Below are 11819 nucleotides of genomic sequence, written 5' to 3' on the forward strand. Positions count from 1 at the left end.
TGACTTAATTAAAGCAGATACTTCCTTAGAAGAGGTGGCTATTGAGCAAGCCAAACAAGTCTGTGTTTACTCCATTTGGAGAGAAACATCTGAGCCTCCAGCTGCCAAAGTAGCAGTGCTTCACCCAAATGAGTTAGTAGAAGTATGAAGTGAGAGTTTACATTAGTTTCTTAAACATAGCTCTAGCTAGATGATCTGCTTGATGCTGATGCTATGCTATATTTCCACTTCGAGAGTGAAGGCTTAGAATCATCGCAGTGTGAAGATCTTGAATCACCAGAGAGTGAAGCCTTTGAATCACCAGACAGTGAAGACCTTGAATCACTAGAGTGTGAAGACCTTGAATCAGCAGAGAGTGAAGACCTTGAATCAGCAGAGTGACGAGCTTGAATCTCCATGGAGTGAAGACCTTGAATCACCAGAGAGTGAAAACCTTCAATCACCAGAGAGTGAAGACCTTAAATCATCAGAGAGTCAACTAGATGCAGAGTCCATTTCTGGTTCCTTTAGCTGCTGGAGTAAAGAAACCCTCTGGAGGAAATCTCAATGACTGTGCAGTTGTCCTTCATATCTGAGCTAATGCTGGGTTCCTTGCAGTCTTCTGTGGGGATTTTTATTTCACTTTACCTTGTCCCTGTGTTTTTTCACAGGGGTGCTTATACCTGTGCACTAAAGCCCACAAGGCAATTCAGATATGTCTTCAAGTTGTTTATAGGGATATTGACTAAGTCTCCCAAATATTGATTTTTAAGAGTAGTTAGATATCCTGCCTAATTAATATATTTACTGGAGTGAGAGAGAGAGAAATCAAGAGAGAAGTGAGATATAGAGAGGTAAAGAGAAGAACAACTGTAGCACTTGTAAAGCTAATCCATTATAGATGGGAAACAGGGATTTGAACCTGGGTCCTCGAACAGAGCATAATAATGTGTGGGTTCTAACTTGTACACCACCATTCATTACCCTGTTTTTCCTCACCTCTGATATTCTTTTGCCCTAAGTTATTTCCCTCTGATTCTTTCAGGCTTATTGATTTTCAATTAAAAAATAATCTTTATTTATTTATTGGCTAGAGACACCCAGAAATTGAGAGGGGAGGGGAAGAGAGACAAAGACCTGCAGCCCTGCTTCACCAATTGCAATCCCCCCCGCCCCCCAGGCAGGTAGCCATGAGCCAGCTATCATCCCTGCACACACAGAGGCCCCAGCTGTGGGGGAGGCTGCAGGCACAGAGGCAGTGTCAGAACATAGTCACAAGTGTGTGAACAGGTTGCACACCCAGGCTGAGGGAGCACATCACCTCAACCTCACAACTTCTATCTGCTCTATCATTCTGTGTTTAATATGTTGGCCAGTACTGATGTGTGGATTTTTAAACCCGATTTCTGTCCATTTCATTACATGCATCTCTCCTCTTTGGGGTTTATGGAAATATAGAAAGGTAACACATTTGTTAGTTAGCAGCTCTTCGATTTTCTATGGAATAATAAAAAGCAATGAGCTCTCTGTGTTAAATGATATTAAAAATGGTCATTGTAATGGAAGTGTTGCAACTCAACTGGTTATCATGCAACCATGAGCCTTACTCAAGAGCTTGTCTTTCATATTTGATACCAACAATTGCAATCTTTTTAACTGTCAAGTGTTTTCAATAGTGAGAAATGATTGACAACAGGCTACAGAGTACAGCTCTGGAGGGAATCCATATTATTTATCATCAAAAGCTCTGTGTAGCCCCCTCCCTCTGCCTGGCACTGCACTGTGAGCTCCAGGTGTCTGTTGTATCCATCACTCTCACAGACATCCTGTGGGTTTTGACTGAGATTATCACCCCAGCTCACAGACAAGCCAAATCAGGCCTAGAGGTCATGCACTGCACCACGGTGACATGGGATAGCAGCCACTAGGTGCACAGGCCAGATCCAGGTCTCAAAAGTGCTGAGACTGCATTTTGGCTCCCAACAGAATTTCATGGTGATACTCAGTAAATAATATTCCCTTTATTTAGCAGGAAATATTTTTTTATTAAATTTAGTACTAAATGTTATTTTTCAGTCAAGATTTTAAAATTCTGTACACAAGGTATTTTCTTTGATATGTACTATTTTTTTATAAATTTATATTTAGACTATTTTCCTGGTTGGTTAAAGAGAGGAAGAGAAATTCACCTCAGAGCCCAATGATAAGTGATGCCCAGACCCGGGCTGGATGCCTCAGAAATCATGTACTCTAGTATGGGATTAAACACCCCGCAGAAATTTTATTTATTTCAAAACATCTTCGCGGACTGTTTCGTAAAGGAAATAACTAGATCAGAAGAGCAAGGTGTTTTTGTTTTATTGAAGTTTCTCAGAAAGAAAGCTGATTCAGAAGCAGAGGCAAAAGCAATAATGCCTCCTCCTTGATCTGATTCAGCAGAGGACAGCAGTTTGATTTGATTTCACTTAGTTGAAATGGGACTGGGAGGAAGAACTCTTAACATCTTGATGCTTTGCTCTGATCTTGTAGACCGAAGAAGAAGAACAAAGGGCAAGAGATCGGCAGCAGGAGGCAGAGTCAGGACCATCATTTAATCTGACCCTCCAGAACAAGAGAACTAAGATGCAATTAGAAGTAACGCTAAGTGAAAACCTAACTGCCTATAGGGTGCATTGGTTTTCTTGGAGACATATGGGTGTGTGTGTGTGTGTGTGTGTGTGTGTGTGTGTTACTTTTGATGTAACTTGTAAATCAAGTATTTGAGTTCTTTGCCCCAGCACTGATCCATCTCCTGGTTGAAAATTTATTTTAAGAGACTCCTTTGAAAATATTAAGGTAAAGCAAATACTTTTTCCTGTTATATTTGTACATTGACATCAAGATGAAGAACATAGGCACACATTCATAGAATGAAAAGTTACCTACCAAAACAGTAGAATTTGCACCAAAAATAACTTAGTGCCTGCAGCATTGATTTTCTGTGCTGTATTAAATGGAAATGAGTGGGGAGTGTTTTGGCTTCTGTCCTAACTTTGTCAACTGAGAATGCAGATCATCTGATCCTACAAGTAATCATAGATGAAGAGGGACCAACACGGCCTCTAGCTCTGATGGAGTGTCCAGAAGGAGGAGAACAGAGCTTCCGTTTACCTGCAGAACAGGTGGTCAAGCCTCTGATGGAGGCACTCACGATGAGGCACAGGGCAGAGCTGGTCAAGGTGCTGTCTTGGTGTCTCTGGGGACGTCCTGACAGGATTTTGATCTGGATGATGATTTGTTCTGTACCCACTTGAACTCTGCTCTCATGTTTCTGCACACGAGTCCACAGTTTGGATTTGTTTTCAGTGCTCCGGCCAGACATTGCAATGAGTCTGAAATGTCCAACTTTTCAACTTTTTCAAATGCCTCAATCTCCTTCCTTCTAGTTTTGTCAGCTGTTAACTGTTACTCCACAATGTGCTTGCTACAGGAATCACTTCTTTTTACAGAGACAGAAGCCCACAACCTCAATCAATGGGTAGACTCTCTGAGTAAAGGGAGAATTTTCTTTACCGACAACAGGAAGTGCCATTCTCTTTGATAGACATGGCAACTGAGATGTGGACCAAGGTTTCCCATCATTTGTTTACTCAGCTATTCAACTAGTATTGGGTGACAGGAGCTTGAGAGTTCCTGCCATCACAGTGATTGCAGTGGGAAGTAAAGTAGACACCTATATAGCACTGCTTCACTGAGAGTGAAGTTTCCCCCTGAACTGGAAACAAACAGGCTTTTGAACTCTGGGTTTGAACTCTGGGATTTGCACATAGTAAAGAGTGCGCTCAACTGAGTGCACTACCACCAAGCACCAATAATATATATATATATTTATGTTTTTATTTATGACATGGAAACATTGTCAAGACCATAGGATAAGAGGAGTACAACTCCTACCTCCAGAATTCTGTATCCCATCCCCTCCCTTGAAAGCTTTCCTATTCTTGTCATAATATTTTTCAACAACCCTAAGCAGAGCTTTGAAAAAAATTACTATATGCCTGATGCACTGAGCTGAGCTCTCAGACTCTGTCCCATCATCAGGAGCTCACAGATGTTCCTATGGAATCTGACTGTTCTTTTATATGTCGCAGGCAAGCCCAGTCAGACAGGAGACACACCTGTTACATTCAAAGTTGCAGGGCCATGAAACCGTGAGCTTCAATGATCTCCAATAAATCTGAGCTACTCAAGTCTCCTGCCAGCCGGCATTTCTGAGATATCTGAGTCTGTTGTTAACCTATATAATATTTATCTCCTCCTTCCAGGTTGTAGAAAGAATCAAAGGACAGAATGCAGAGTCATCTTGCAAACTGTTACCACTTTACTCCTTGGATGTCTTCTCTCAGGAAGCGTGGAGCTCAGATGAATTTATGGTTTGGAAACAGTAAGGGACTCCCATACACCACCAATTAGAAACATACTTCTCTTGCAGTTTTTAGATTCTGACGTCCATGAGTCCTTTCTTGGGGAGGGTGGAGGGTGAGAAGTGAGAGTGCTGGTTTTCCAGAAATGCCAGAACATTCATCTGTATTTGTTGAAATGACGCTGTCATTGCACCTGCGATTGCTGCAGGGTAGACAGTGAGCTGGTGGACTCCAGTGGAAGATTTCTGTCAGTTTTAGCAAAATGTCCTGTCCTCAGCTTGTAGACCTCAAATGGTTGAGAGCTCCCTTTTGTTCTTGGCCCATTTGCGATGTTGCCAGCATGTTTGGGATATGCCAGGGAGCAAATATAAGGAGATCCATGTTTATTCAGTGAGTCTTCCTGGCGCCTTGTGCTGTTTGTATGGCCTGAGCTCCAGGTGCTCCTAGGGGCTTCCACTCAGCTTCTATCTGTTTTGCTCCCAGAGAACTTTCTGGAAGCATTGCCTGTAGAGTGTCTGTTCTCTGCCAGGCAGTGCTCCATGAAGGACACAGTGCTCACTGACACTCAGTCTGTGACTGGTCTCCATTGCTCTCAATTCAGAGCCCAGTCACACTCAGAGAGCTTATTGGAGCTGCTCAGAGGACTTGAGTCTCCGCTCCCAGTGAGGAAAGGGTCCTGCCATGAGGGTGAGAAGCTGTCTGTCTGCTCTAGATTGTTTGCAGCCCAGGTCTTCCTTGGATGGAGACTCCACATCAGAGAGGCTCTCAGCTTCCCACAGGGCTGTCCACTGGAGCTTCCTGGGGAGCCTCCCTGCCTTCTGCTTCATGCATTTTGTGCAGAAGGGATTGGAAGTTGAGCAGCCAGTCCCAATAGTGGAGAGTATTCAGGTTTGTGTATATTGAGTGTTATCTGTCATGAAGGCACTTTGTAAAGGTGTTTTTTCTGTCCTCAAAACCTTCTAAAAGACTCCCTGAACAATCTGTGCTTCCCTGGTCACCGCTCAAGGCCTACTCACAGACCACAGATAAAGAGGCATTTCTGGATTTCAGTCCAGACCTTCTTGTGGGGTTTAAATGTTTGAACACCCTCCCAAAGCATCGGCTCAGAAGACTCTGACCAGAGTAGGTAATCCCAGCAACTATGTTGCCCACTTGACTGGGGGTTGCCATGTGTGTCTGCATTGTGCTTCAGCCTCATTCCCTGGAGGGCTGGGTGGTACTCTAGGGAGCAAATCTAAGGAGATACATGTTTATTCAGTGAGTACAAACATGCACCAAAGAGTCATCCACCAAAGTGAATATTATCCCAACAATGCCTGAGCTGTGAGGGATAGAGAAGGGTCCCTCTCTCGTGCATTTTGGTGTGCTGTTTAGTCAGCCTCGGCCTTTACAATTTCTACTTGCAAATGTCTTTTCAGTTGTTCACAAAAGCACTGAATTTGCTCTGTGCTTTTCTCTCACTTTCCCCATAAATGATTGTTTAGACACAGTTTTCCTCTGAAGAAGACTGGTACTAACTAGAGAAACTAACACCACTAGCCTTATAACAAAAAGTTTAAGCAGTGTTCGGCCATCTCACTGTTGCTTTGTAATGAGTCAGATTTTTTAAATAAAATTTATTTCTGAAATATTATGCCTATCTATGTATGTATTTATTTTCCTTCTGAAGTTTTCATTAGTGATTTACAATATTGTAATATTGTAAGTTAATAGGGGTATAATTCCTCACCATTCTCACCACCAGGTTTCCAACTCATCATTCCCTCAATGGGAAACTGCAGTACTCCCAAGATTACATATATGGACTGACGATTATTTCAATAAATAAATATATATTCTCTTATTTCTCCACTTCTGTCTGAGTGATATCATGTCATATTCCTCCTCCTCTTTCTGGATTTTCTCACTTAAGAAAATTCCTTCAAGCTCCATTCAAGATGACATAACAAAGGTGAAATTTATCATTTTAATGGCTGAGTAGTATTCCTCTGTGTATATTTCCCATAACTTATTCAGCCATTCATCTGTTGTTAGACACCTGGGTTGCTTCCAGGTTTGGGCTATTACAAATTGTGGTGCTATGAACATAGATATATACAGATAATGTTAGATGGGTATATTTGGTTCCTAATATCACCAGAAGAGTCTTGAGAAAAAAGAACAGAAACAAAAGGCAGCGTACTCCGGGATCTCGAAACTAGACTACAGGGCTGCTGTAATCAAAGTTGCTGGTACTGTAATGAAAACAGACACACTGGCCAATGGAATAGAATTGAGAGCCCAGAAATAAACCCTCACCTATGAACATCTGACTTTTGGTAAGGGGGCCCAAAGGTTAAATGGAGAAAGGAGAGTCTCTTCCACAGTGTTGGGAAAATTGTGTGGAAACAAGCAGGAGAATGAAACTGAACCACTCCATTTCACCAGACACCGAAGTCAACTGTAAATGGATCAAGGACTTGGGTGTTAGACCAGAAAATATCAAGCACTTAGAAGAAAACCTGGGGGGGTCGGGTGGTAGCACAGTGTGTTAAGCGCATGTGGCAGAAAGCACAAGGACAGGCGGAAGAATCCCAGTTCTAGCCCCCGGCTCCCCACCTGCAGGGCACAGGCTGTGGAGCACATCTGCAGGTGTCTCTCTTTCTCTTCCCCTCTGTCTCCCCCTCCTCTCTCAATTTCTCTCTGTCCTATCCAACAACGAAGGTTATCAACAACAACAATAATAATCACAACAAGGCTACAACAACAAGGGCAATAAAAAGGGGGGGATGGCCTCCAGGAGCAGTGGATTGATGGTGCAGGCACTGAGCCCCAGCAATAACTCTAGAGGCAAAAATAAAAAATGAATAAATAAAAATAAAGAATATGTTGGCAGAACTCTTTTCCATCTACATTTTGTAGGCATCTTCAGTGATACAAATTCAGTTGCAAGGAAGACCAAAACAAAAATGAACCAATGGGATTCCATAGAATTAAAAAGCTTCTGTAAAGCAAAAGAAATGATCATCCAAACAAAGAGATGACGTATAGAGTGGGAAAAGATGTTTATATCCCATACATCAGATAAGAGGAATACCCAAAAAATATGAAGAGCATAGCAAACTCAAGAAAAGTAAGCAATCAAACAAACAAAAATGCATACATCCACAAGTGGGAGGAGGGTCTGAACAGAATATTCACGAACAACATATTTTGTATATATTTGGGTGAATAAGTTTTATTGTCTTGCTGAAAAACAAATCCCTGAGTGGTAGGCTGACCGAGATATATCAGAGCATATTTGACTGTCCTCCAAAGTCTATGCTAAGGTTTCTAAAGGGCAATAATGTGGGGGTCATTTTTACAATATTCTTCCCTGTGGGTTTAGAAATTGTTGTCTGAAAGTCCACACATTTTATCTCCCAAGGCTCTCTGGGCATGAAGACTGCTGTGGTCAGGCCCTAAGGCAGGGAAGAGCATTCAGAAACTTCCAGTTGATAGTATTCGTGATTGTATTTTTATTTTTTTGCCTCTAGGGTTTTTGTTGGAGCTTGGTGCCTGCACTATGAATACACTGCACCTGGAGGCCATTTTTTTTCCATTTTGTCACTCTTGTTGTTGCCTTTGTTGTTGTCATTACTGTTATTGTTACTATTAATGTTATTGTTGGATAGGACAGAGAAATTGAAAGAGGAGGGGAGACAGAGAAGAGGAGAGAAAGATAAGACAACTGCAGACCGGCTTCACCACTTGTGAAGCAACGCTCTGCAAGTGGGAGAAGATGGCAGGTTGTTTGAGAAACCCTGTGGGACACAGTGTTCATTCTGGTGCACAGGCAGAGGACAGACTGGGCACCTGGAGCTTGCAGACTCCTGTGTTCTATTAACTCCAACCTTCAGTCTCCTTATATTTGTGTTCTAATGGAGCTGTTCATGTCACACACTCAACAGTGGGAAACCCACTGCTTTGACACTGCCAAGTAGTGTGCTTTGGTGAGAGCCATCAAATACAATGTTGTTCTTACTAACCTAAACAATAACCGTTACCATAACTGCCATGTTGGTGGTCCCCTTCCCTTATCAAGACACTTCTGGTGTTAAGTGGGCTGCATTTTTTTCTACACACCAGTAAAAGGCTGTGTACTGTAGGGGTCCATAAATTTATGACTGTAAATAACAAAACCATAGTGAATGTTTAAAAACAAATCGGTGACCTCTAGAGAGTGGGTGGTGAGTGAGTGAGGAGTATCTGGAGTCCAAAAAACATTGAGGACTATGAGAAAACTTTGTCTGATTATATAACAAAACCTGCCAGTCATCATGTATTTCATGGACCCATAGAATAGGCAACATCAAGAGGAAACCAGCTGGGGCCAGAAGATAACTCAGCAGGGAGGGTGCACCCTTTCCTGTTCACCAAGGCCTCATTATGAGCATCCAGCCACCAAATAAGAGCTTGACAGGTGGTGGAACAGTTCTGTTTTGTTTCCCATTTGCTCTGTCACTACCCAATCCCAATCCCCCCCATCTCTAACCTTTTAGTTGTTGAAAGCAAGAGAAAAAAGAACCAATGGAATAGTGAAGGGTAGAAATTCAGAGTTAGTAGCAAAAAGAAAAAATGTTAACCACAGGGCAAACTATATAATATGGATGATTATGATGTGTCACTGAGAGTTTATAAATTCTAACAAAAGGATCTAGGAAGATAGCTTACTAGTTATATAGAAGACTTGCTTGCCTGAGACTCCAGGACCGAGGTTTAATGCCCAGAACAATCTTCAATTAGAGCTGAGCAGTGTGTGTGTGTGTGTGTGTGTGCGCGCACACACACAGACACTACTCAGTATCACTTTGTGGGAACGTTCTATGTTTACAGAGGAGGCTATGTTTACAGAGGTAGAGGATATCGGAAAATCAATATCCCCTCAATATTCCTGTGCAGTTAAATTGTTCTAAAAATGAGATCTCTGGGAGGTTTTCCACTATGGGGCAGAAGCATCTCTCCATCTGCACTCCTCATCCTGAGTGTGTCCCAGAGCACCACCCACACCCCTGGAGTCCTGTCTACTGGTGAGATGTGAGCCACTTGGGAGTCCCTCATCTTTTGCTGTTGGTGAACTAATTTGAATACTACAATGCCTGGGAACTATAGTTTTACATCTGCCAGTGTGAGAATGATACTCATCACACTTGGCACCAATGTTCCAAAATCCAGTCCCTAAAAAGATGCCGCTACCTAGTTCTCTCCCCCCTCCCATTCCATCTGACAACTGAAACAGTTTTTCATTTAGCTTAAGAATTCATTTTATTAGTAGGCTAGAGGGTATGGGGCCACCTGCCAATGTCCATGTCCAGTGGAGAGGCAATGACAGAAACCAGAACTCCTTCCTTATGCAAAAGGAATTTTGGTGCATACTCCCATAGGGGGGGATAATAATAAAGGAAGATGACCAGAGGGCTCTGAACCTAACTCCACCAGTATCTGAAATATCAGTCAGCAGGAATCTTTGTTTTTATACCCTCACCGAAAGAGAAGCAGATCTGGAAAGCATCGGAGGAAGAAGTAGGCTATGTTTTGCTTATGTGACAGGGAAGAGGAAAATGAAATGTACTCAGAAATAGTCATGGTGTAGGGAAGAGGTGTGATTGAGGAAAATGAGGGCAGGACCATAGCAGTGAATCAAAATGGTCCAGGGATCCAGGTGGTAGCACAGCAGATTAAGCACATGCAGCTTGAAGCATAAGGACCGACATAAGGATCTCGGTTCCAGCCCCCGGCTCCCCACCTGCAGGGGAGTCCCTTCACAGGCAGTGAAGCAGGTCTGCAGGTGTCTGTCTTTTTCTCCCCTTCTCTATCTTAGCCTCCTCTCTCCATTTCTGTCTGTCCTACCCAACAACAATGACATCAATAATAACAACAATAACTACAACAACAATAAATACAATATACAATAAGGGCAACAAAAGGGAAAATAAATATAAAAAAGTATTTTAAAATATTGGGCCAAAATATGTAAATCATTCATTCAATAACAAAAATATATTTTATAATATTAAATAAATGTGTTTGGGTTTCTTCTTCTTCTTCTTCTTCTTCTTCTTCTTCTTCTTCTTCTTCTTCTCTCTCTCTCTCTCTCTCTCTCTCTCTCTTTTTTTTTTTGCTTGTAGTAGTCACAATAACACCAGTGTCCTGGCACCTGTTACATGACTAGGGGTCTGCCTAGGGAAAGACTCCTCTGCAGGAAGGCATTAGCATTCCCCTTCCACCTGTGCCCTGCTGGCAGCCAGAAGGAGGGCCAGATACACCAAGATGTCTGCCTCCTGCACCTGCCTCTCTCTCTCCACCTGACTGCAGTCTGTGACCTGGAGTCTGTGACTGTGACTGACTGAAGTGAGTCCCCTCAGGGTCCTGCTGGATCTCCTGATGCTAGATTCACACGGCCATGGCGATGGTGGAATAAGGATGCATCTGATGGAGAAAAGGGCACTGGGACCATCCCAACTCTCAAATGGCAAAGAGTTAAACTTGGGCCTTAAACTATCTTAGCTTTCTGAATTAAAAGACCCTACTGCACACAATTTCTATGTGCTGTGAAATGACAAAAGGAATGACCAGCTGAATTGGAACCACCAGATAATTTCTGCTCAGAAGCATATTTCATTTCAGATCTGTGTGACTGCTGGTTTAAACAGAAAATTCACATTGTGGTTTGAGATCACTCTACAAATCGTGGATGTGCTCAGGAAAAATTATGGCAAGTGGGCCCAGAGGATCTGAATTTACAAAATTGTTTCATCAGGTGTCAGCTCAATGCCACAGAAACAGATAGTAATCAGTTGTCATGTAAGACACCAACTAATGACATGAAGCCTTGTGCAAAGCACAGAAGTACAGCTGAGTGTGAAGAAAACAAGAATTTCCTATAGGTCATTTTATTTTATGGTGGAGTTGAAGGTTCAAGTAAGTCAAGCTGTAGCTTCTCATGCAGTGCACGTGTCAGCCACGAACATCTGTGTGAAATGTTCTATTCATGTACTATGGATATGCATATTTAGGAAAACAAGAAAAAAAGAAACATTCCCAAAACTCCACTAGCACAGATAAATACAAATTCACAAAGATATAAGAATCCGTAAAATGGAGGCCAGGAGGTGGTGCTCATGGTTGAGTGCACATGTGCGTTCTAATGCACAAGAACCTGGGCTCCAGCCCACAGGCTCCACCTACAAGGGGAAAGCTTTATGAATGGTGAAGCAGGACTGCAGGTGTCTGTTTCTCCCTATCTTCCCCATTCCCTCTCAATTTCTTGCTGTTTGTATACAATAAGAAAAGACTAAAATAAATAAAGTATTTATCAAAAGATTCATAAGATGTTCAGCAAAGCCTACAGGAAAACATACCAAAATCTCTGGACTTAAACTAACTCCAGAGATTGACCTAGAAGACTAATCAGATTAA

This window comes from Erinaceus europaeus, chromosome 9 (genome assembly GCF_950295315.1).
Source record: "Erinaceus europaeus chromosome 9, mEriEur2.1, whole genome shotgun sequence".
In the NCBI taxonomy this organism is placed as follows: domain Eukaryota; kingdom Metazoa; phylum Chordata; class Mammalia; order Eulipotyphla; family Erinaceidae; genus Erinaceus; species Erinaceus europaeus.